The sequence below is a fragment of the Zootoca vivipara genome, chromosome 9 (assembly GCF_963506605.1).
Source record: "Zootoca vivipara chromosome 9, rZooViv1.1, whole genome shotgun sequence".
NCBI lineage: Eukaryota > Metazoa > Chordata > Lepidosauria > Squamata > Lacertidae > Zootoca > Zootoca vivipara.
Window position 1 is genome coordinate 10,360,390 of NC_083284.1, and position 25,289 is coordinate 10,385,678.

The 25,289-nt window shown below is 42.8% G+C and overlaps 1 protein-coding gene across 2 annotated transcripts in view; it reads left to right on the top strand.

The window, feature by feature from the left end:
• The window catches only part of SHROOM3 (shroom family member 3), a 232,742-nt gene that overhangs the window by 24,818 nt on the left and 182,635 nt on the right, over nt 1-25,289 (top strand). The gene's annotated exons all lie outside the window — the stretch shown is intronic.

Here is a 25,289-nt window from a genome sequence, read left to right on the forward strand (position 1 = left end):
AATCGAGTTCCAAAGCAGCTTGTGCAGAAGAGGATACGTCCTGCACTCAAATTACTTTTCTGTATTCAAGGGAAATCTCTCATAACGCTAACCTAATTTACAATGAAAATAAGCTGGCATACTTGGACTTAAGCTGATTTAGTCTGATTCATGTCGAGGAGATCAAAATGGCTTAAATCAATGAAGTTCGGTTTAGCAGATCAAGCAGCATGCATCGGTTTTGTGAGAAAGAGAAAGAAGAAATGTTATTTGTTATTAGTGTTTTGGTTCTTGGTTTTTAAATTCAGGTAGCTGGTTTGTGTGAAAGGTTAGCTGTAACTACAGGATGTTGCTGTGTTGTTGGTTCTAGAGAGAGTAACAGAGGGAAGCCTTGAAATGGACTCTTTAATCAATAATGTGCAAGCTGTGGGGTTTCACTGAATTCTTTTTCAAGCAGTGCAAGAGCTATTTGGGAGACCACAAACCAGTATAATCTTACAGACAAAAGTTGTTCCAAGAAAACAATGATTTAAGGGCAAGGATGCAGAGTCTAAGAGTCACTGCAGTCTGAGACATTTGTTTTCAGGGCAGAAAATATACCATCACATTTGCAGTATCTGACTGTCTCTACCTTTTAGTTAGCTTTGCAAAGCATAGGCCATAGGTTGCACATTGAAAAATATGATTAAGTGAGTGATCAGATCAGCTTCTTAAATATCAGAGTACAAAATCAGGTCAAGAGTTGTCTCTTTCTCTTTGAAGAGAAAAAGTGTCCTGCTTGCCTGCCCAATATGGAGGCTGTAATCTGTGTATAGCCTTGCCCCCAACTCTCGCCTTGAGATCTTGTGAGGGAACCATAAGCTTGCCCTATGTGAGATCTCAGCACCAGCCACACTGAAGACACTGGGACCCTGCACTGCCTCCCCGGGCCGCCACATCTATCATGCTTCCCTCATTGATGGCTGCTGCTAATCGACACAATTGACCGGGTAAATGCTGGTGACCTGAATAACAACAGCTTGTATATACTGTATCCCAAAGGAATACATTTTTTTTTTTGCATACTTCCAACTGTACATAAATATACATGTCATTTTCAATGCTATACGTGTCATGTTCAATGCTATATAAGTCACTTACATTTATAATCATATTGTACTACTTTGGCTATGTGTTTAATAAAATATTTAATTCTTGCATTGTGAAAAACGAATATTCAGGCGAAAAGTGAAAAACATGAATTGCAAAAACCCTAGAGTTTACAGAACAAAACCGACTTCAGATATGAAATCAGCTTTGAAAAAACATATAAGAACAGTTGAAAAATCTCATGCAACAGAAAATGAAAAATTTTTTGGTTCCCCAGTGATTCTTTTCATGCAGGATGTAAGCATGAGGCTCCCAGATTGCTAGTGTCTGACACGAAGATGGGCAGGTTTTCCAAATGTGACAAAGCAAAAGGGGGAGGCAATATGGGTATCTCACAGAGGCACCCTCTTGGTAATGGAGATGGTGATGATGACAGTGGCAAGGCAAACCTGGAAAAAGCCTGGATGCCAATGATTGGATCTAACATGTGGGTTCCAAAGACACAGAGCGATACACCCAGGTAAGTGAGGCACTGGGTTTTGGGAAGGAGACACGAGGGCTCTGACAGAGTGCATTGACACCGAAAGTTGAGAAAAAGGGAAATCACAATCCTCAGTCCACTCCTGATCTCCTCATTCTATTTTAAATTTAAGCAAAATCCTCTCCTGTGAGAACAATATGAAATGCAAGTCATTTAGCACTGAGAGGTGAAACAAGGTATTCCCCCTCTTTTGGCTTAGAGGGAAGAGTGTCTTGTTGTATAATAAGTGTGATATGCTCAGCTCATAGTTTTTAAAACAACAAGAGGGATGGATGGTGCTTACTGCTGAAAATTAATGAGTCTATGGGACTTGGTTTCTACAACAACCAACTCCCTTAATGTCAAACATGCCTGGGGTGTGCATGATACCACTGGGAGCTTAGTCTCTTTGTTCCTGTTCCTTAAAACGTCTGTTTTTTCTTTTTAAAAGTTACTTATTGAAAGCGGTTGTGCTTGTGGCAATGTGGCATTCTATTTACGTGCTTGTAGGGTCTGAGTTTCCTGACTCAATGTTTTGAGTTTGCACATACAGTAACTGGAATCCACAGCTAGAACTGATTTGTAAACCAACTTCAAAGCATTATTTCAGAACCTGGTTGCTACCCCCCCCATTAAATCCCTGGTTGGTAGGCAGGTTTGGGTATGAACGTCGAAAACAAATTACGATTTAGCTAGCCCATGGTTTCATGTTAAGACCAATACCTGAATTATTATTTAGGGCCTCAGTAGAGGCCTGGTGTCCAAATAGCTTCCTCCGGATATGAACCCATTATCTGCCAGGGACTGGCTGGATGACACCAGCCGGGGAACTGCCAAGGGGAAGCCCAGAGAAGGAAAGCTCAAAGCTCAGGGGTTGGTGGTGGGACACCAAGAAGAGGTCAGGGAGAGAAGAGTGGGAGGAGATGCGGGATGCCAAAGGGGCAACAGGGTTTTGTGAGCAGGAAGAGCCTGTGACAGGGAGCAGTTCAGACTCTGACACTGGCGGAGCTTCATGCTCCGGGGACGGGGACGGAGCTGGCATGCATTCTGGGGGCGTGGCATGTTGCCCGTAGGGACGTGGTGTGCGTTCTGGGTGTGGTCACCGCCCGTAGGGACGTGACACACGTTCTGGGGGCGGGGCGGGCCACCCATAGGGCTGTGGTGCGCGTTCTGGGGGCGGGGCGCCCAGCACGGGCGGGGGGGGGCAGCTGCCATGGCACCCTTGGGATCACACTGCCCAGGGCAGAGCGCCCCCATCGCCCCTCCCTTCCTACACCCCTGGACTCTGAGGCTGAAACAGAGGAGGGAGGTCAATGGACTATTGAAGAATCCAGAGAGTTCCCCTCTCCTGGTCTCCAAGAACACACAGGATAAGGAGGACAGCAGAACAGAAACCAGAGGTGCACAGATGCAGTTTGAGACTGCTTGGGAAACATCTGGGAGAGGAGGAGCTTTAGAGAGGGTAGAAGGTGGGGGCCATCAGTCCTGGCAACTGCTGTATAGGGCAAGACCTACTGAGAATGTTGCTGAGTAGATGCTTGTTGCCTTAAATAAAAAGTTAACTTCACTGACAACTTTAGGGCACAGGTTGGGAAACGCTGCCACAGAACAACAGCTTCCCAGTTTTCTACCTTCTGGGAACTTTCTTCACATTGGTTTATCTGATGAGGACCCTTGTATGCTGTAAAAGATTCTCTAAAGTAGGAGTAGCAAATGTGAACCCCAACTCCCACCAGCCTTATCTAATAGGGCAAGTGGTCAGGGTGTGATGGGAGTTGTAGTCCGGCAACATCTGGAGGGCCCACATCAGTTCTATTGAATGGTGGGAACAGCAAGAGGGCACCAGAACTCACCTAAGGGCTCTGTGTTGCAGTGGTGATAGGCAGGCTGTCTTTCAGAGAAGCTTGCCTGCTTTGATTGATCTTCTCATGAAACAACCTGTAGAAAATTCCCAAGGAATCCCAGGATTGCCCATCTGAAAACCACTGCCCTTGGTCTTCTTGATCTCTTCTAGGTTGAGTACAGTAGTACACACTCCTTGTGGATCATAGAATCATAGAATCATAGAGTTGGAAGAGACCACAAGGGCCATCCAGTCCAACCCCCTGGCGAGCAGGAAACACCATCAAAGCATTCTTGACATATGCCTGTCAAGCCTCTGCTTAAAGACCTCCAAAGAAGGAGACTCCACCACACTCCTTGGTAGCAAATTCCACGGCCGAACAGCTCCTACTGTCAGGAAGTTCTTCCTAATGTTTAGGTGGAATCTTCTTTCTTGTAGTTTGAATCCATTGCTCCATGTCTGCTTCTCTGGAGCAGCAGAAAACAACCTTTCTCCCTCCTCTATATGACATCCTTTTATATATTTGAACATGGCTATCATATCACCCCTTAACCTTCTCTTCTCCAGGCTAAACATACCCAGCTCCCTAAGCCGTTCCTCATAAGGCATTGTTTCCAGGCCTTTGACCAATTTGGTTGCCCTCTTCTGGACACGTTCCAGCTTGTCAGTATCCTTCTTGAACTGCGGTGCCCAGAACTGGACACACTACTCCAGGTGATGTCTGACCAGAGCAGAATACAGTGGTACTATTACTTCTCTTGATCTAGATGCTATACTCCTATTGATGCAGCCCAGAATTGCATTGGCTTTTTTAGCTGCTGCATCACACTGCTGACTCATGTCAAGTTTGTGGTCTACCAAGACTCCTAGATCCTTTTCACATGTACTGCTCTCAAGCCAGGTGTCTCCCATCCTGTAATTGTGCCTTTCATTTATTTTTGCCCAAGTGTAGTACTTTACATTTCTCCTTGTTAAAATTCATCTTGTTTGCTTTGGCCCAGTTGTCTAATCTGTTAAGGTCATTTTGAAGTGTGATTCTGTCCTCTGGGGTATTAGCCACCCCTCCCAGTTTGGTGTCACCTGCAAACTTGCTCAGGATGCCCTCAAGCCCATCATCCAAGTCATTGATAAAGATGTTGAATAAGACTGGGCCCAAGACAGAACCCTGTGGCACCCCACTAGTCACTACTCTCCAGGATGAGAAGGAACCCTTTGGGTTCGGTCAGCCAGCCAGTTACAAATCCACTGAATGGTAGCATTGACTAGCCCACATTTTACCAACTTCTTTACAAGAATATCATGGGGCACCTTGTCAAAGGCCTTGCTGAAATCAAGATAGGCTACATCCACAGCGTTCCCTTCATCTACCAGGCTTGTAATTCTGTCAAAAAATGAGATCAGATTAGTCTGACATGACTTATTTTTCAGAAACCCATGCTGACTTTTAGCGATCACAGCGTTCCTTTCTAGGTGCTCACAGACCGTTTGCTTAATGATCTGCTCTAGAATCTTTCCTGGTATTGATGTCAGGCTGACTGGGCGGTAATTGTTTGGGTCCTCCCTTTCCCCCTTTTTGAAAATAGGGACAACATTTGCCCTCCTCCAGTCTGCTGGAACTTCGCCTGTTCTCCAGGAATTTTCAAAGATTATTGCTAGTGGTTCTGAAATCACCTCTGCCAGTTCTTTTAATACTCTTGGATGTAGTTCATCCGGCCCTGGAGACTTGAATACATCTAAACTAGCCAAGTATTCTTGTACTACCTCCTTACTTATTCTGGGATGTGTTTCCCCTGCTGAATCATCTGCTCCATATTCTTCAGGTCGGGCATTGTTTTCTTTTTTGGAGAAGACTGAGGCAAAGAAGGCATTGAGGAGTTCTGCCCTTTCTCTGTCCCCTGTTCGCATTTCACTATCTTCTCCTCTAAGTGACCCTGTCCCTTAGCCGCTTTAGAGCTGGATCTGTGTGCAGGTTTTCTGTGCAGCCTCAATTGCAATCTTCACCTGGCTTGACCTCCTCCCAAACGGTTGCAGCACAGTCCTTGCCAGAGCTGCGTCTCTCTGTGTTCTAGGATTGTGCCACTCTGGTAGCAGACATTTAATTTCTCCAAAATTTCTACAGGTGTTTGTTTCTTTATATAGTAGCAAGCAGAACAGTTGCTCAATGTTTAGAGAATCTCCAGCTCACCAAGATCCTTTTATCTGCTCATTCAGTGGTTACGGCTCAGGCGTTTTGGGACAGCTTAACATGCCACAGGGCTTCTCTGAAATGCCCGTTCTAATCTTAAATTCAACAGCCACATAATTAACAAGAGAGCAAATTCTTGTCCTAGGAACAGAGACCTCAACTGCATTCTTGCCTGGGTTGCAGCAATACGGGAATGCTGTTACCTGCTGTGCCATTGCCCATTCATCTCCTTAAGCATCCAGCTACTCTGGTAGCTGCAAGAAGCAAGCGAAGAAGAATACTGTAAAATATTTTCCTGCCGGTAGGGTAATAGCAAGTGATAAAACTTGCTCTGGCTATCTAAGTCTTTGGGTGCCAGGTGGAGATATTCCTCCTCACCCTGCGTGACATTTCGCTCTCAGCTAGTGTTCGTCTTTTAGTTGGGTGGGGTAGAATGTGCCCTTTTTATGTTATTGCGGGATGAGCGCTTTTCCATAATATTCCACAATGTATTTGGTAATGTATGCTTAAAAAAACAAAAACACAACAACAGCCTGTCAGCTGCTTTGAGACAACTTTTTCTGTGGTAAGCACTAAGCAGCAAATAAACTTATTAAAAATAAATAACTAAAACTGTAATATTAGTAAAATATATGTTGGAGGGAGCCTGAAGTATAATCCCAAATATTAGCTAGAACTTTTTAAAATTTAGGGTTGCCATATTTCAAAAAGGAAAACACCAGCAAAGTAGTTTAGCTTTTTCTAGGAAGACCATAAAATTGTTCAGTTTTTTTTAAAAGGAAACCTAACCCCAAAACAGTGATTTTAAGCTTTTTGATCTGTTTCCGCTCCTTTTTCCATCGCATTGCCATGCACCTGGGTTTTTCCTGATAAGCCCCCTGCCCCCCCCCGGGGGGTGCCATTTTTACACCTGAAAACCAGGACATGTCAGGAATTTTCCTGCAGTATGGCAAGTCTATCTTTATTTATTTTTGTAGTTCATGACTGAATTAAGGCTGGAGCTACACATACCGATACTCTGCATGTTTACATTACAAAACACAAGCCAAGCTGAAATCTGTGCACTGCCAAAGGGATTTTAAAAAGAGGCTAAATTGTGTGACCTGGTAAACTTTGCATATTGCTCATTTTGTGTCACGTGTTCTCCTAGTCATGGAGGGGCAAGGCAGTGTGCTTGCCCCTTAAACCCCCTTAACTATGGGTCCTCCTCCCATAGCCATCCTTCTGCTGAATGGATTCTATTGCCATCATCACATGGAAAATATTCCACTTCAGGTTTCTGCAGCAGGTGAAACCTTTTCCCCAGCTGTGGGGGAAGTGGGGGAGGGGAGGGCGTTGGACTGGGCATTTGCATTGAATGCCTGTCTCTGCTGCTGCTTTTAATTGTAAATTAATAAGGATTGTGTTTTAATCTCATTGTTTAATTTTGGTTTAGACAGTGTATTCTTCCGCCCAGGGTGGATTACCGGTACAGTACATCCTTCAGAGCAGAAAGGAATTTAGCCACCACATCAGCTGCTTATGAGGGCTAAGCCAATGTATACATCTGTTTATACTGTTTTATAAAATTTACAGGGCTCTAAAAACATTTTTGTTTTGTGTTTGGAGAGAGGCACAGTATTAAATAAACAGCTTTATTTTATTTTTTAAAAATATATTTTTATTGGTTTTATAACAGATACAAAAAATATAGAAAAATATAGGTAAAAGAAAAAGAAAAAGAAAAAATATGAAAAAAAGAAAACATTTCCTTAACAATATAATATTTCAATATACTTTCTTACTCTGTGGACTTCCTCCTTCCCTCCCTTCCACGTTTCTGTTTATAACTAATATAGCACTCTCTACTTCTTAAATCATTTCTTAGTCTAAAATACTCATTATAAGTATTATTCTTGATCCGTTTTAACCACAAATTTCCAATATATCAAAATATCGTTTGGATCTAGAAATCATGATAATTAATTCACATTTGGTCTTAATTCCTCCTTACTATGTCTAATTGCTTCTTCAGCCTCTTTGTACTTCCACTTCCCTTATTGTCCATTTTTAATTTTATATTTCTTCTCTAAATAAATCTTAAATTTCTTCCAATCTTCTTCCACCGTCTCCTCTCCCCGATCTCTGATTCTCCCAGTCAGTTCAGACAGTTCCATGAATTCTATCAGCTTTAGTGGCCTGCATTGTCACAGCGATGTATGAATTTGTTGGCATGCGAAACGGCAAGGACCACCTTGAAGACAGTGGAGACCCATTTGGTCTGAGGTGCCAGCATCCCCTTACTTTTAGGGACAACAGGAATCCTGGGAACCACTCATGAGAAAGGATTTGCTTTCCTGAATCGGATCATATGGCCACAATTTGGACTCCCAAGCAGATGTCTTCATGCTCTGCTTGTGATCTTCCCAGGGGATGCTGCACTCATTTGGGGGATGTTCCTGCCTTATGGTAATCTCAGGAATATAATTCCCATCATCCCTGACCATTGGCTATGCTGACTGGGGCTGATGACAATTGGCAGTCCAACAATAACTGGAGGATACCAAGTTGAGGAAGGTTGTATCTTGTTGTTGTTTAGTCGTCTCCGACTCTTCATGACCCCCTGGACCATAGCACGCCAGGCACTCCTGTCTTCCACTGCCTCCCGCAGTTTGGTCAAACTCATGTTCGTAGCTTCGTGAACACTGTCCAACCATCTCGTCCTCTGTTGTCCCCTTTTCCTAGTGCCCTCAATCTTTCCCAACATCAGGGTCTTTTCCAGAGAGTCTTCTCTTCTCATGAGGTGGCCAAAGTATTGGAGCCTCAGCTTCACGATCTGTCCTTCCAGTGAGCACTCAGGGCTGATTTCCTTAAGAATGGATAGGTTTGATCTTCTTGCAGTCCATGGGACTCTCAAGAGTCTCCTCCAGCACCATAATTCTAAAGCATCAATTATTCGGCGATCAGCCTTCTTGATGGTCCAGCTCTCACTTCCATACATCACTACTGGGAAAACCATAGCTTTAACCATACGGACCTTTGTCGGCAAGGTGATGTCTCTGCCTTTTAAGATGCTGTCTAGGTTTGTCATTGCTTTTCTCCCAAGAAGTAGGCGTCTTTTAATTTCGTGACTGCTGTCACCATCTGCAGTGATCAAGGAGCCCAAGAAAGTAAAATCTCTCAATGCCTCCATTTCTTCCCCTTCTATTTGCCAGGAGGTGATGGGACCAGTGGCCATGATCTTGGTTCTTGGTTTTTTTGATGTTGAGCTTCAGACCATATTTTGTGCTCTCCTCTTTCATCCTCATTATAAGGTTCTTTAATTCCTCCTCACTTTCTGCCATCAAGGTTGTGTCATCTGCATATCTGAGGTTGTTGATATTTCTTCCGGCAATCTTAATTCCGGTTTGGGATTCATCTAGTCCAACCTTTCTCATGATGAATTCTGCATATAAGTTAAATAAGCAGGGAGACAATATACAACCTTGTCGTACTCTTTCCCAATTTTGAACCAATCAGTTGTTCCATATCCAGTTCTAACTGTAGCTTCTTGTCCCTCATAGAGATTTCTCAGGAGACAGGTGACGTGTTCAGGCACTCCCATTTCTTTAAGAACTTGCCATACTGTAGTTTGCTGTGGTTGACACAGTCAAAGGCTTTTGCATAGTCAATGAAGCAGAAGTAGACGTTTTTCTGGAACTCTCTAGCTTTCTCCATAATCCAGTGCATGTTTGCTATTAGGTCTCTGGTTCCTCTGCCCCTTCGAAATCCAGTTTGCACTTCTGGGAGTTCTCGGTCCACATACTGCCTAAGCCTGCCTTGTAGAATTTTAAGCATAACCTTGCTAGCGTGTGAAATGAGCGCAATTGTGCGGTAGTTGGAGCATTCTTTGGCACTGCCCTTCTTTGGAATTGGGATGTAGACTGATCTTCTCCAATCCTCTGGCCATTGCTGAGTTTCCCAAACTTGCTGGCATATTGGGTTGTATCTACTGTGGCCCATAACCATTGATAGAGGATAAATCTAATTCATTTAGAGCCATTTAGCCTATCTTCTGGCAATGAAAGCGTGAGTTAACCATGTATTGCACAAAGAAATAATTCTTTTTGTGTGAACTTGTTGCTGATTTATTGGATGATCACGAGTCCTCGTGTTTATGAGAGGGGGAAATTCTCTTTAAAAGCTCTGTGGGTACTTTTGTAATTTTCCACTTTTCAGTCTCATTTGTCTTTCCCCTCTGCTAAAGCACCCATCCCATACACTCCAGGGTTCCCCCCTTTTTTGCTTTTCTTGTTTAGATATGCAGAAGGTGCAAAAGCAGGTGAAGAATGCCACCTGGAGAGGGAGAGAGATAACAATTGCAAAATGGATACTACCAACAGAAAAATGGGAAATTAAACGGGACAAAAACCAAAGTGCAGTTTTTTGTCTCCTAAATCCTACACAGGCTGAGTAGAGGAACACCTCAAAATTCCCAGAGGATAATGCTGATGGTGTCCCACCTTGTACAAGCTCTTGGGTAAAAGATACCTTATCTTTTCTTAGATCAATAGGTTGTGTGCAGTTAAAAGGACCCTTTTGTTACCCATATCTATTCGGCTGTCAATCCTCCTTTAGCACAAAAGGCTTCCTGTTTCCTTCTGTTGCACACACTGGTTGATCATGTTTGGGCTGAGGTGTGAGAAGCTGCTCTTTGGAGTTGAAGCCTAAACAGCAGGCAGGGACCATGGGTTACTGAGTGAGTGCAGCACAGGCAGTGTTTTATAGGACAGTGTCCTGCCACAGTCATGTAGCCAGGTGCACAAGAGAATAATGTTGCTTCTGCAGCTTTAAGAGGGGTGCCATTTGTCAAATGTAAATATAATAGGGTAAGAACGATGGGTAACTGAATCCATCCTGATTATTGGAGCACCTAAGTCTGTCATTAACACACAGCACACAATTTCCTTTTGGTTCTAATAGTTCAAGTAACTAATTAGAACACAATTTATTGAAGCCCTGAGAAAGGCAATCAGTTTGGTAATGAATTTTAATTCTGAAGTCCAAATCCTGATGTCGAATTACACTCCAAATTTCTTCAGGTTAAAAATGAGTGCATCTTCATTCTTCATAGTTACTCAGTGGCTCTACAGACATATGCATAGCTGCCAAGTTATCCCTTTTTTAAAGGGATTTTCCCTTATGCTGAATAGGCTTCCTCGCGAGAAAAGGGAAAACTTGGCAGCTATGGACATATGGCTGGATCTGGGCTGCTTTTATTGCACTTAGTTCCCACTGAAGTCAATGGGTCTTGAGTCATGACTAACTTTCCTCCTTGGTTTCACTGAGAACTATATGTGGGCCCTGAGCAGATCCACAGCATGCATTTAAAACACACTCAATGCACATTTAAACCACATGGCTTTCCCCAGAGTCCTGGGAACTGTGGTTTCTTCAGGGATGCTCTGAATTGCAGCTCTGTGAGGAGGAAACTACATTTCCCAAGATCCTTTGAGGGGGAGGTGCAATGTGCTTTAAATGTACGTTGGATGGGCTTTGAGAGTATGGTGTGGGCTTTGAGAGTATGGAGGAAAGGAAGAGTAATTTGTTACAAGAAATTAGAAAGAAGGAGAAAAAATTAATTTCTAAGGGAAACGAATCCATAAAATATGAGTTAAAAGTTCTAAAATCGGAATATGAGAAATTAATTGATTACGAATTGGAACAAAATTTACAATTTTGGAAATACAAAAATTTTAAATGGGCAAATAAGCCAAGCAAATTATTAACATGGCAACTAAAGAAAAGACAAAAAGAGAAAATCATTAATAAGATTGTATTCGAAGATAGAACCCTTGAAAGGCCAAAAGAGATCTTAAAAGCTTTCCAAAAACATTACGAATTAGTGTACCAGAAAGAGGGCACGAACATGCAGAGAATAGAAGATTATATTAAAAAACATAAATTGCCACCTATACCGTCAGACAAATTAAAAGCGTTGAACAAAGAAATATCAGTAGAGGAAATAAAGGAAACCCTGAAAACGATGAAAAATGGAAAAGCTCCTGGTACTGATGGTCTCCCAACTGAATTTTACAAAACACTGGAAGAGATAATGTTGGTCCCCCTGAAGGACTTATTTAATACAACTCTAGAAAAAGGTATTATTCCGCATTCTTGGGAAGAGGCACAAATCATATTAATTCCAAAATCGAAAGCAGAAGTGGTAACACCAAACGATTTTAGACCAATCTCACTTCTAAATAGTGATTATAAAATATTTGCAAAATTGCTAGCGAACAGGTTGTCCACTATACTTGAAGACATAATACAGAAAGATCAAGTCGGTTTTGTGAAAGGTAGATTTGCAAAAGATAACATAAGAAATGTTATTAATATTATTGAATATCTAGAGAATAGAAGAGATAAACAAGCTGCAATCCTATCTGTGGATGCGGAAAAGGCCTTTGATAGGGTGGCCTGGGACTTCATGTTAAAACTGTTAGAAGATTTGAATTTGGGGGAAAGATTAGAAAAAGCAATAAAGGCCATCTATAAATCACAGAATGCTAGATTAATCATAAACGGAAGATTTACCAACAAAATTAACATTTTGAGGGGAACAAGACAAGGATGCCCCTTGTCCCCTATCCTTTTTATTATTACACTTGAAATATTATTAAACACAATAAGGAAAAAGGAGGAAATCAAAGGGATTGTGGTCGGTAATAAAAGACATAAAGTAAAGGCCTTTGCCGACGATATCATAATAACCTCAGAAGACCCAATTATAAGTATTCCCAGTGCCATCCAGACAATAGAAGAATATGGGGAATTGGCCGGCTTAAAAATAAATTATAATAAGACAAAAATATTAGTTAAAAACCTCGAGAAAAAAGAAGAAAAAGTATTACAAGAGAATACAAATCTCAAAATTAGTAAGAAAATGAGATATTTAGGAATAGAGATATCAACTAAATCAATTGACTTAATCCAGGACAATTATTTGGAAATTTGGAAACAAATTAGAAAGAAATTTGAAGTATGGAGGAAATTAAAATTATCATTTATGGGTAGAATATCAGCTATTAAGATGTGTGTGGTTCCCAAGATGAATTTTCTTTTCCAAAATCTCCCATTGTTGGGAACGGAGAAATGCTTTAAAGACTGGAAGAGAGACATAGCAGAATTTATATGGAACGGGAAAAAACCCCGGATAAAATATAAGATATTAATTGACCACAAGGAAAGAGGGGGATATGGTCTCCCAGATTTGGAAATCTATCACGACTCAGCGGCACTAGTTTGGATCAAAGACTGGATAGAATTAAGGAATTTTGATTTATTAGATCTAGAAGGTGATGGGCTAGGATTTGGCTGGCATCATTATATGATGAAAGATAGAGTAGACTAGAGAAATATTTTCATGCTCAATATAATTAGGAAATCACTATTCAAAGTTTGGATAAAATATAGGAGATTCTTTGAAGCAAAAACCCCCTGGTGGCTCTCCCCTGCTGAGTTATTGGCAGTGAGGAGGCGTAATATGGAGGGCATTTGGCCTACATATCGCGTACTCCTGGAAGAAAAAGAAGGAGTATTGAAACTAAAAGAATACACAGAAATCAAAAATTATCTAAATGCGTGGCTAGATTATTTCCAAATCAATCAGAGATTTCAATTAGACAAAAATGTGGGATTTGAAAAAGATAAATTAAAACTGGAAGAAATTTTAATCGATAATGAAGGTAAATATATATCCAATTTGTATCAATTATTGCTAAAATGGGAAACGGAGGAGGAGCTAACAAAAAATTATATGATCAAATGGAGCCAGGATTTGGGTAAAATAATTAATTTACAGAAATGGGAACAATTATGGAAAAGAGACTCGAAATTTACTCCAAATTACGATTTGTTAGAGAATTTATTTAAAATGCAAAATCAATGGCATTTAACGCCGGCCAAACTAGCTAAAATGTATCCTAGTGCCAATAATATCTGCTGGAGATGTTGCAAAGAAATAGGCACATATATTCATGTTTGGTGGAATTGTGATCGCATCAAGGAATTTTGGGAATTAGTTTATAATGAGTTGAAAAAAAATTCTGAAATATTCTTTTAGAAAACAACCAGAAATCTTCCTATTAGGAATGCTGGGAGAGGATATAAAACCTAAAGATATATGTGTAGTGAGCTATGCGACTGCCTCAGCAAGACTACTAGTCGCAAGAGCATGGAAATCACAAGTAATCCCGAGAAAGGAGGAATGGTTAGAAAAATTAATTTTATATTATAACTTGGCAAGAAAACACGAAATATTGAAAGAAACAAATCTGGAGGACAACGTAGGGAAATGGGAGTCACTTACCGTTTATCTGAGCACTTATGTAGATAAATCGTCTCTCCTCTCTGATGTAGCAGGACTCTAGAAATAAAAAGAGAGTAAATTAGTTATATGAATGTTATTGACATTGTAATAATCATAATTTTCTTTGTGAACTTAGTAGTTATAAAAATTAAGTACTTACCGTGTAACAACGTGTGTGACCGGAAATAAGTATGGTATAGATAAGTCTAAGTTAGGTTGTGAAGGAACAGGGATAGGGGTAGGGGTAGGACTCAGGGTGGGGGTGGGGGATTTTTTTTGTATCTGATAATGTGCTGAATTGTTTTGTTATGTTTTTGTTTTTATTGTTGTATTTGTTTAAATTATCAATAAAAACTCTTTTAAAAAATAATAATAATAAAAAAGAGAGTATGGTGTGGATCTGCCCATGGAAGTAAGAAATATCGGATGAAGCGTTGGAGTGTAAGAACTGCTGATAAGGACATTGCTATTCAGCATGATTGAAAATTCAGTTTGAAGCAGGCTGCAGGGTACATTTCAAAGTGTTGGCTTGGAAATAAGCTCCAAAATCCCATTAAGAAATAACAGGATTTATGTACATTCCTCCTGCCTCCTTAGCTTCTCCCCCTGGAAACACGTAGCATTGGGCTGGTGCCATTGCCAGGCCAATGCAAATTCATTTCACTCCTACAATCCTTTCTTGGTGATCAACTGGCCTGAAATCCAATTCCAACTTCCAGTGGCGAGAGATACTTTTCTTCTCATGGAATCAACTTCTATGTATTCTCTTGTGCATCTCTCTCTCTCTCTCTCTGTTTGTGTGTGTCTAGTTTTGCAGGGTTTTGTAAGTCTTCAAAAACCTCCCAAACTTGTTGGACCAGAAATGAAAGTGAGGCAAAGTAAATCAGTGTGCAAGCCATGGAAAGCAGAGCCTATTTTAAAAATTATCTGTTTTCAACCTTAGATCATAAAGGCCTCCCGTTCCACCGGAGGTAAGTTTAGGAAGCCTCGGGGGTTGCCACAACTATGTGGCCGGATGGAAGACCAGAGGTGGAGGGCCCCCCAAATTTTGGCGTCACTGCACCATCAGTTCCACCAAATGTCCATATAGTTTTACAATATATTTTCACACATCTTACATAACTCAGTCCGGTAGAGCATGAGACTCTTAATTTCAGGGTTGTGGGTTTGAGCCCTATATTGGGCAAAATATTCCTGCATTGCAGGGGGTTGGACTAGATTGCCCTCATGGTCCATTCTAACTCAACGATTCTATGATTCTAAAAAAATGCACTTTCTGGAACAACTCAATCCTACAGTGAGAATAGGGGCCCCAGGACTTAGAACTGTAGAACCATAGAATTATGGTATAGGTTTAGAAGCGATCTTGGAGATCTAGACAAACGCTTTCTCAATTCAAGGTCTGTAATGTGGGGTACAAGTACGATAGGGCTATCTAGGCCTTGCTTAGGGCTTTTTTTCAGCCAGAACATAGTTCCAGCACTTCTGAGAGCCATTGCCATCCTAAGAGAATGAGAGAGGTGTTCCTGGTAAGTTCCAGAACCTCTTTCCCCAGAAAAATAGCACCCGCTCTGTTTAATATGCCCAATGACGGTGAATCTACCACCTTCAAAGCTGTGAAATGGCTCTTATTATGTGTTTGCCTGAGCTTGAGTCTGGACTAAGGATTCTGAGCTCCTGTGTTCTGATTCGATACATGATGTCCAATCACAGAACATTTCAGGTTTTGGGCCATTGGCCTTTGAACCATGAGTTGTGATTCGCAGCTTGGAAGTTTAGACAGCCAATCACGTTGGCAGTGGGAGTGGCCCAGGCATTCAGGAATGTATATAAGCAGTTGCTTTCCCCCTGTTTCCCAGTTATGGAGTTCAGTAAAGGTTCTTGCTGTTATCGCTGTGTCTTGCCTTGTGGGAACCCACTTACACTTCATGTGTAAGCAAGGTTCAGATTTATGTGGTGGAATGTGTGCATGGGTTTCTACACAACAGTCTCTTTTAGACAACCTGTGTTTTGAGCATTCATTCTGATTTGTTTGGGGGAAGGCTATACCGACCATTTGTAATCCAGCACCTTCCAGTGAATCTCCTGCATTGTTTTCCTTACTAGAAAAAAGTCAAATTTTGGGGGTGGGTGGGAAGGAGGTTTGTTGCACAAGAGCTGCAAACCAGCTTCAATTGCACAACCTAAATTTGCCAGTATGTGATTGAATAGATAAACTGGAAGCTGAGCAGGCGGTTATCTTGTTTTGGAATGATTTATTTTCTCCTGAACTTTTGGTAGCACTTAGTTATAATAGAGACCAAAATTAGAAAAAACACCAACACCAAATGACTATTTTAGGTCAAGAGTCTGAGCTGTATCTCCTTTCTAAACTTCTTGCCATGCTGTGTTCAATTTTGCAAGTAGGCTTGGAGGCACCCAACGTTTCTCAACCAAGTCTCATAGTAACTGAGAAATTAGCTGCTGGAATTTGGGCCAAGGTCTGGCACTGTTCCAGGAATGTATGTCTGGCAAGATGCTAGTCTCATCTCAAAAGAGGATGTAGTGTAGAAACGTTACGAAGATGGAAGGGCATCTTTTCTAGATCCCACCATGTTTGTGTAATGTGTTTGCCGATGTTTAATGAATAGCATCCACTCATAAGAGATGCAGCTAGTGACCTCCATATAAGGCGACAGCAAAAAGGTTAGGAGAATTAGTCATGTAGAGCAGACTGGTTTAATAGGTGTATTGTGGCACCCTTTGGCACACAATCAATAATTAAGTTGCTGGCATGTATGCCTTGGTTAAATTGCTGATGAGATGTGCCCCCAACCCCCTAGTTCAATGACTGCAAGACTTTTCAGGGGAGGCAAAATGCAAGCTTTCAAGTTACTGTGGAAATGTCTCATTCTAGGTCAGCTAAGAGGATTTTGCATTGTTCCATATCAAGAATTAGCCTTTGGAGATGCATGCAGCTAGAGAACTAAAAACAGAAGGTTACTTCTGTACCAGTGAAGTAGCTCCACCTTGGTCCAAAATGGGCATTTTGAAAGCTCATTTTGTGATGTGTGAATTCCTTCAGTGTTGGGAAATGTGTTAGTCAGGTTGAAATTTTGAGGAATTAATCTATGGGTAGGCAAACTAAGGCCCAGGGGACGGATCCAGCCCAATCGCCTTCTAAATCCGGCCCGCAGATGGTCCGGGAATCAGCGTGTTTTTACATGAGTAGAATGTGTTCTTTTATTTAAAATGCATCACTGGGTTCAGAATTCTTTCATTTTATTTTCATTTTCCAAATATAGTCCGGCCCCCCACAAGGTCTGAGGGACAGTGGACCGGCCCCCTGCTGAAAAAGCTTGCTGACCCCTGAAAAAAAAATCCAATCCTCAGCTGAACTATGTCTATCCAATCCTCAGCTGAACTGCCTCTCCCTGTATGAACTGATCTGAAACCTCTGACCATAATCTGAGGCCCTTCTTTGCATGCTTCTTCCATGAGATATCTGGAGGGTGGCAACATGAGAATGGGCCTTTTCTGCAGTCGCTCCCCGTTTGTGGAATGCCCTCCCTAGGGAGACTTGCCTGGCACCTTCATTACTTGTATTTAGGCACCAAGCAAAAGCATTCCTCTTCAACCAGTCCTTTGGCTAATTAAACAATCTATGGCCTTTTAAACTGGTGTATGTGTGTGTTATCGTTCTGTTTATGTTACGTATTTTTTTGTGCTTTGACATTGTAAACTGCTCTGTGACCCTGGAATGAAAAGCTGTATAGAAATCTAATAATAATGATAATTGTTCAACAAGTATCCAGACTGGCAGGCTAGACTACAGCTAAAAAGAACAGCATTGTCCTTGTTCAGGTATATACGGCAGAAGTTTTGTGACTATGTTAGGAGTTTCTCGGTTAAGGATGTTTTGCAAATGAGTTCTCTGCTTCAGAATTTCCCAGTGAAGACTGCAGTGAAAAGAAAAGTGCCATATTATGCTCAAGTTATCAAACAGGCAGGGTGGCGGGGGCGGAGGAAAGTGCAGGGCTTTCCTTTTCACTCTGTCCAATTATACTGCGATAATACCCTTGCCAGCCCTGTCTATCACTTGCAAGCTCAGGTCAGAGAGAAACTCTGACCCAGGCAGCTGGGTGACAGAAACCAAACAATGATGAATTCGCTTTTGGGTTGATCTTGCATGAAGGGTCTCAGAGTTGCCCGTCAAGCAACTCGTAAGAATAAGAGAGGTTCCCCACCCCCCACAATAAAAAAAAACCTAAACCCCCCCCCCGCTCCACACATTGGATGGGGGGGAATTGAGAGTGATATATGAAAGGTTGTTTTTTTAATGCAATCTTTCATTGTCAGACATGATTCTTCTATCTTTCTACCTGAGTTTCTTTCTGCTTGCTGCATCTTCATTTGTGTGTTAAGCATTGTAAAAACTTTGCATGCCTTTTAGAATCATAGAAGATAAGAGATAAGCAACTGTACAGTCTTTAGAAGGCATCTGAAGGCAGCCCTGTATAGGAAGATTTTTAATGTTTAATGTTTTATTATGTTTTTGTATATGCTGGAAACGGCCCAGAGTGGCTGGGACAGCCCAGTTAGATGGGTGAGGTACAAAACAACAACAGCAACAACAGAAGAGATGGAAGGTACACCAATGGTCATCTAGTCTACCCCTTGCAATGCAGGAATCTTAAATCAGGGAAGGGAAACCTGTTGGACTCAAAATCCCACCAGCCCCCACCAGCATGGCCAGTGCTCAGAGATGATGGAAGGTGTAGTGTAGCAAGATCTGGCAGACCCCCACCCCTGATTTATGTGGAGGGATGTCCAGATGTTTTCTACATAATAGTATATTTTTATAATTATTTGCACTTATAGCCAATGGCCTCAAGGTGGGTTACATAAATGCCACAGTTTTTCAAACTTGGGTCCCCGGCTCTTGTTGGACTACAACTACCATTATCCCTGACCACTGGTCTTGCTAGCTAGGGATGATGGGAGTAGTAGCCCAACAAGAGCCGGGGACCCAAGTTTGAGAAACACCAGACTTTAAAGCAGGTAGAACTGCCACTGAAAGCGTAGAATAAAGCCACAAAGCAATTGCAAAGCAGCAAAACGGGGGCACAGAACTGCAATGCAGCCGGGAAGGTGGCCATTCAACCAAATGCCCCTCTAGAGAGGTGTGTCTCTTGATCCATCAAAAATGATGGAGCAAGAAGATGTACCTTGGAAGGAAGGTAATTCCATTTTAAAACAGGGAAAAGGTAAAGGATTCATGAATGATAAGGCTAGCAACAATGGCTATGCTATCCCTCTGCTTTTGGGGGCAAGGCAAGATGCCTCTGAATACCAGTTGCTGGAAACCACATGAGTAGTAATAATAATAATTTATCATTGGTACCCTGCCCATCTGGCTGGGTTTCCCCAGCCACTCTGGGCGGCTTCCAACAAAGATTAAAAATACATTAAAATGTCACACATTAAAAACTTCCCTGAACAGGGCTGCCTTCAGATGTCTTCTAAACATCAGGTAGTTATTTATCTCTTTGACATCTGATGGGAGGGCGTTCCACAGGGCGGGCGCCACTACCAAAAAGGCCCTCTGCCTGGTTCCCTGCAACTTGGCTTCTCGCAGCAAGGGAACTGCCAGAAGGCCCTTGGAGCTGGACCTCAGTGTCCGGGCAGAATGATGAGAGTGGAGACACTCCTTCAGGTATACTGGGCCGAGGCCGTTTAGGGCTTTAAAGGTCAATGCCAACACTTTGAATTCGGAAACGTACTGGGAGCCAATGTAGGTCTTTCAGGACCAGTGTTATCTGGAGAGATTTGCTATTGTGCTTGGGTCCTGCTTATGGGTTTCCCACAGGCATCTGTGTGGCCACTGTGAGAGGTAAAAGGTAAAGGACCCCTGGATGGTTAAAGTCCAGTCAAAGGCGACTATGGGGTGCAGCGCTCATCTTGCTTTCAGGCCAAGGGAGCCGGCGTTTCTCCACAGACAGTTTTCCGGGTCAGGTGGCCAGCAGGACTAAACTGCTTCTGGTAAAACGGGACACCACGATGAGTGCCAGAGCACACCAAAACGCCGTTTCCCTTCCTACCACAGCGGTACCTATTTATCTACTTGCACTGGTGTGCTTTTGAACTACTAGGTTGACAGGAGCTAGGACAGAGCAATGGGAGCTCCCCCCGTCGTGGGGATTTGAACTGCCGACCTTCCGATCAAAAAGCTCAAGAGGCTCAGTGTCACTACTATAACTTTATCAGTAGGGAAATCTTGGTCCTTTAGGCTGAGCTATCTATTGTCTTGCTGCATAACTAGCGGTACAAGATCTCAGAAGCCCACACGACAATAACTTGCAACAAGGCTTTTAGTGTGACTTCCCTTGTTCTGTGAAACAACATCCTTGTTGAGATGTGTGAGGTACCCGCTACTTGAAGTTCCCGGAAGCAATCGGAGGCATTTCTGTTCAGAAAAGCCTTCAACTGGACTGAAATCTTTATTGCTAAAATCTATAAGCCGTCACAATCAGTCAGAAGGTGTAAAATACAATTAATTAATTTAAAACTGAATGGCGACAACAGCAAAGCAAACAGAAAAATGCAAAAATCACACCTGCATAAGTTAAGCACTCTACTTCTCACACTCCCCCTTGTGATACAGTACTTGTCTTGGTGCCTAGCTCTCAACTTGCTTGCAGCCAAGGCAAATTTTGCAACCTGCGCAGTAATAAATGCGTTATTGCCAGCCAGCAAAATAGAGATTTGCTCAAGGGGAGGTCGGTCGGAGAGAGAGAGCAAAGGATATAATTGAGGGATTTTTGTCTAGGGGATGTATATAAAGGGCATCGTAACAAATAGTGTTGGATGTCCTCCACATCTCCTGACTCACAGATGCAGTCCTTGGTACACGGTGTGTGTGTGTGTGTGTTATTAAATCTTCCCATTAGATATGTGGAGGGCACAAACTGAAAACACCGAGCTGTAAATGCTTTTCTAAGTGGTGCCAGCATGAGATTATTACTCCAGCGTAAAATATGCTTTCTATATTGGATACCAGAATGAGTATGCCATTTGGGAAAGTGAATGAAGTTCCCTCCATTTAGAGTCCAAATACCGCATTTTCCCATCTATAAGACGCCCCATGTATAAGACACCCCCTAATTTTTTGGGGGGGAACTCAGATTTAAGAAAATGGGGGGAGATGGCCCCTTGTATAAGACGCCCCCTAATTTTTGACATTATTTTCAAAGGAAAAAACCTAGTCTTATACACGGAAAAATACGGCAATTTTTTTCTGTGATGAGTTGTTTGACTCTGTTAGCGGCAAAATTTGGTAGGGAGTCCACATTAATCCCATAATAATGGAGAATCTTACTGGCTGAGTTTGCCCAAGAGCTTCGGGGCATAGATTACAATTGCTCTAGCAAGCACTTTTTTACGGAGCCTAAAAAAGGCTAGCGCTAGATGCATACTGGTTTGTAAGGAAATTAGCCCTGTTTCAGCTCTTAAAAAGGGGGCGGGTGAACATTTGGGGACAATCAACAGTGATTTCAGAAAAGAGTTCTGCACTACTTCTAACGGGAGGACATTACTATATCCCCAAATCTCTGCACCGTACAATAATTGCGGCACAATATTCTTTTGAAATACCTCAACTGTGGGGGCAACTAAACTCCCCCCCCCTGAACTCTGGAAAACCATAATAAAGAGTGAATTTAGCGAGAAGGTTTAAATTTAGCTGTGGTCCTTCAATTCTGGAGGAATAGGTCTCTACCATTGTATTTTCTGCATGGTCTTAAATGGTTTCTATTGCATTCCGAGACGGTACAGTGGGGTCCGGTTTGGCGCAGGACAAGCCAAGTTCCCCACCCACTCCCTGGGGTTTTCTGGGCTTCACCAGGAGAATAATTCCTCTTGCTTGCTAGTTCTGAACTGGAGCAACTGCTTGAAATTCCTTCACTTCAGATTCACTTCTAAGGGTGCAATCATGTCTTCCAGACAGTGCTGCTAACGTCAGAGACAGAGGCAAACTGGGGGGGACATGCCACACCTAAGTAACACTGACAGCGCTGAGGTTAGCTTAGGACAAGGGCATCGTGGCTGTAGCTTTCCCTTGTTCTGCTGTGGCTCAGTGCTTCTCTTTCCCACCCCACCCTCTCCACATGAGAGGCACCATCACAATTGGAATAGTATGTGAAGGGACAATGGCAAGCTTTGCTTTCCACACCAGGATTTGTGCGCGAGCGTGCTAATGAGGCGAGCCAGCTATCTCAGACCATTAAAATTGCACATGGGTGCAGCAAAAATGCACAAGCTATTCAGCAAGAACAAGGTTGTTGTTGTTTTTTTGATAACCACATGTGTTCTGATAAACAATTCAGCTATTTAAAGCGCATGGCATCTGACCTGGGGGGTGGGGTAGGATGGGATGGAGAGAAAAAAAGTGTATTTAAGAGGGGAAATGTACATTCATTGCTCCCTGATCCTCCTAAGGAGGTCATGTGGTTGTGTGGTTGGTTTTGGGATTTATTACGATGGTGATGATGTCATTTGTTGGTCCTGGAGGGAGGATTTTCTTTTAAGGATTAATCTATTGGAAGTCCTGGCGTTGTCACGCGATGCATAAAACCAATGAACCTGATATTTTACATGAGGGCATGGAGACTCCTTTGCCACAATTTCTGGCATTGATTCTGCATTGCACATGGCAGCAGCCATGCTGACTCAGGAAGGTTCATAAGGAAGGCACAATGGTAATATTCCCCAGCATCTGGATAATTAGATATATAATGTCTCTGAAAATTTACATCTCTATGATGGTCTTCAGCTCAGTGAGGGAGCGCATACTTTGAATACAGAAGCCTTCAGGTTTAGTCTGTTATATCTCCAGGAAAGAATAGGAAATACTCCAGGCTTTACACTGCCAGATAGTGTAAAGACAATACTGAGCCCAGTGATCTTGAACGGATTGTCCCCAAACCCCAAATAATTTGTTATTGAGTCTTTTTCATAATAAAGGTAAAGGGACCCCTGACCATTAGGTCCAGTCGTGACCGACTTTGGGGTTGCGTGCTCATCTCGCATTATTGGCCGAGGGAGCTGGCGTACAGCTTCCGGATCATGTGACCAGCATGAAGAGAACCAGAGCAGCGCAAGGAAATGCCGTTTACCTTACCGCCGGAGCGGTACCTATTTATCTACCTGCACCTTGAGGTGCTTTCAAACTCCTAGGTTGGCAGGAGCTGGGACCGAGCAACGGGAGCTCACCCCGTCGTGGGGATTCGAACCGCCGACCTTCTGATTGGCAAGCTCTAGGCTCTGTGGTTTAACCCACAGCGCCACCCGCGTCCCATTTTATTACAATGCAATAAAAAGCAGATGAACCTAAATGAAAATGAAAACAGAAAGTGGGTGGTGGGTGGTGTAGAATGCAAAGTCCTCTCTCAAAGGTAGATCCGAACCCTTGTCTCACAAAAAGGTGTGGCCCCTCCAAGCTCTCACCTGGGAGCTTCCCCTTCTTCTCCCAGTCTCCCACCCCGGGGCATCTTCCCTACCCTGATTCTCACACAGGGTCCTTCACCAACCAACCATCACCTTCATGTGCATATAATCCCCATGAAGTTGAATGGTTTGGACACAGACCATGTACCCCTTGCACCTGTAACTGTCATAACCATAAGTAGGGTCTTGTGGAATGATGGGTTACATTTCCTTTAGAAGTCTTGATGGAGAATCTTTGTGTTCTCTTGCTTACCTACACACACACGCATGCACACACACACTGATTAATCTCCAAAACTCGCATCCTCTTCCCTGATTGAAAGGCTAACTCATACCTGCAGATTCATCACCTGACGGTCGTGTTATCAGATTGTAAATCTCACATGTGAATAATCCACTTCAGACTTAGCTTTGGTGGGTACTGGTGAGAGCTGGATGCTGAGCTAAATGGGCCATTGGCCTGATCCAGCAGGCTCTTATGTTCTTATGTTCACACAGCCAACTGGGAGCCATCAAGCGTTAAGGAAATGAGCCATGAACATGCATGTGTGAACCTGCTCTGTAAAGAAGGACAACTTTTTTTTACCTTAAAAGAGATAATGTAATAGCAGCAGAGTGTTCCGTAGGTGGATCATGCAAGGGGAGACTCTGCATACTATATGTCTGTCCATGCAAAGAGACCTGTTTTTTTTTATTGCCATATCCTTGCATGAGCAAATATTGTGTGTGAACCAGTTCTGTCATCCTGGTAACTGGAAAAAGCAGTTGGGGAACTGCTGCTGGCTAGGTCCATTATTGCTTCACCCACACATTAAATGTATCTCGCCCCCCCCCCCCCGCATTTATGAGGTTAGGTGGATACCTATAAGGAACACAGCCTTCCTGGCTATGGTGCTGTCCCTTCTGCAATTATCTACCTATGCACATTCTGTCTTTTGAGCCTACTTCTTTCTCCAGTTTTGTTTGCCTCTCCAATTGTTGTCTTGTTTTAAAACTGGATATATATATTTTTAAAAAAACCAACAACGCAACTATGTTTTTATATTGCAGGTTGCACCTTAATTCCATTGCTATGCTGGTGTCAGGGACTGGCAGGACTTTGACGAATGTACACTGGGAGAAGGGGGGCAGGAGTCTGACTCGGGAGAGGGTGGCCAGTGATTTGTGGGGACCTGTACCAGCCAGAAGGTGAGTTGGAGGCAAAGGAAGCTTCAGAGCTGGAGGGTAGAACATGGGTTGGAAGAAGAGGCAGGCCAGGTAAATGAAGGGCCGGGTGCTTTTCCTGCACTGCTGTCTCCCAGAACCAGGAGCGAATTGAAAAAGGAGGAGCAGAAGTAGCTTCCACACAGGCATAGTCTCCATGCGTCTAGCCAGGTGGTGGAAGGTATGTATACTGGTGGAGGGGAAGTTACTGCCCGTTGCTGCAGGTGCTCCATAGAAACGACTGTAAGTGTCCACTTTTGACAATACAGAGGTAACTATGTGCCTTGAGCGTTCCTTTGGATGGGGAGCACCTGTGATAGATGGCTGGGCCTGATCAGAGTTTTACAGTCCAAAGCATCTGGACGGTGCCAAATCGGAGAAGGCAGTGGTACGCAGTGTTAGGGCGAGATGGGTCCATGGCCTGACTTGGGAGAAGGCCATTTCCCTGGAGCTCTTCGGTTGTAAGAAGGGACTAATAGTCATTGTGGGGAGGCGGAATGGGGAAAGGACCAAATAGTTTAGCAGCAGAACAAAAAAATCATGCTTCCCTAAGGCTAGAACATTCTGTTATACCGAACTGTAATGAGCTTTCCATGTTAGTCTTATTATGGTTGTTCTGAAATCTGGGTTGAGGCACAGCAACAACTCCATAGCACAA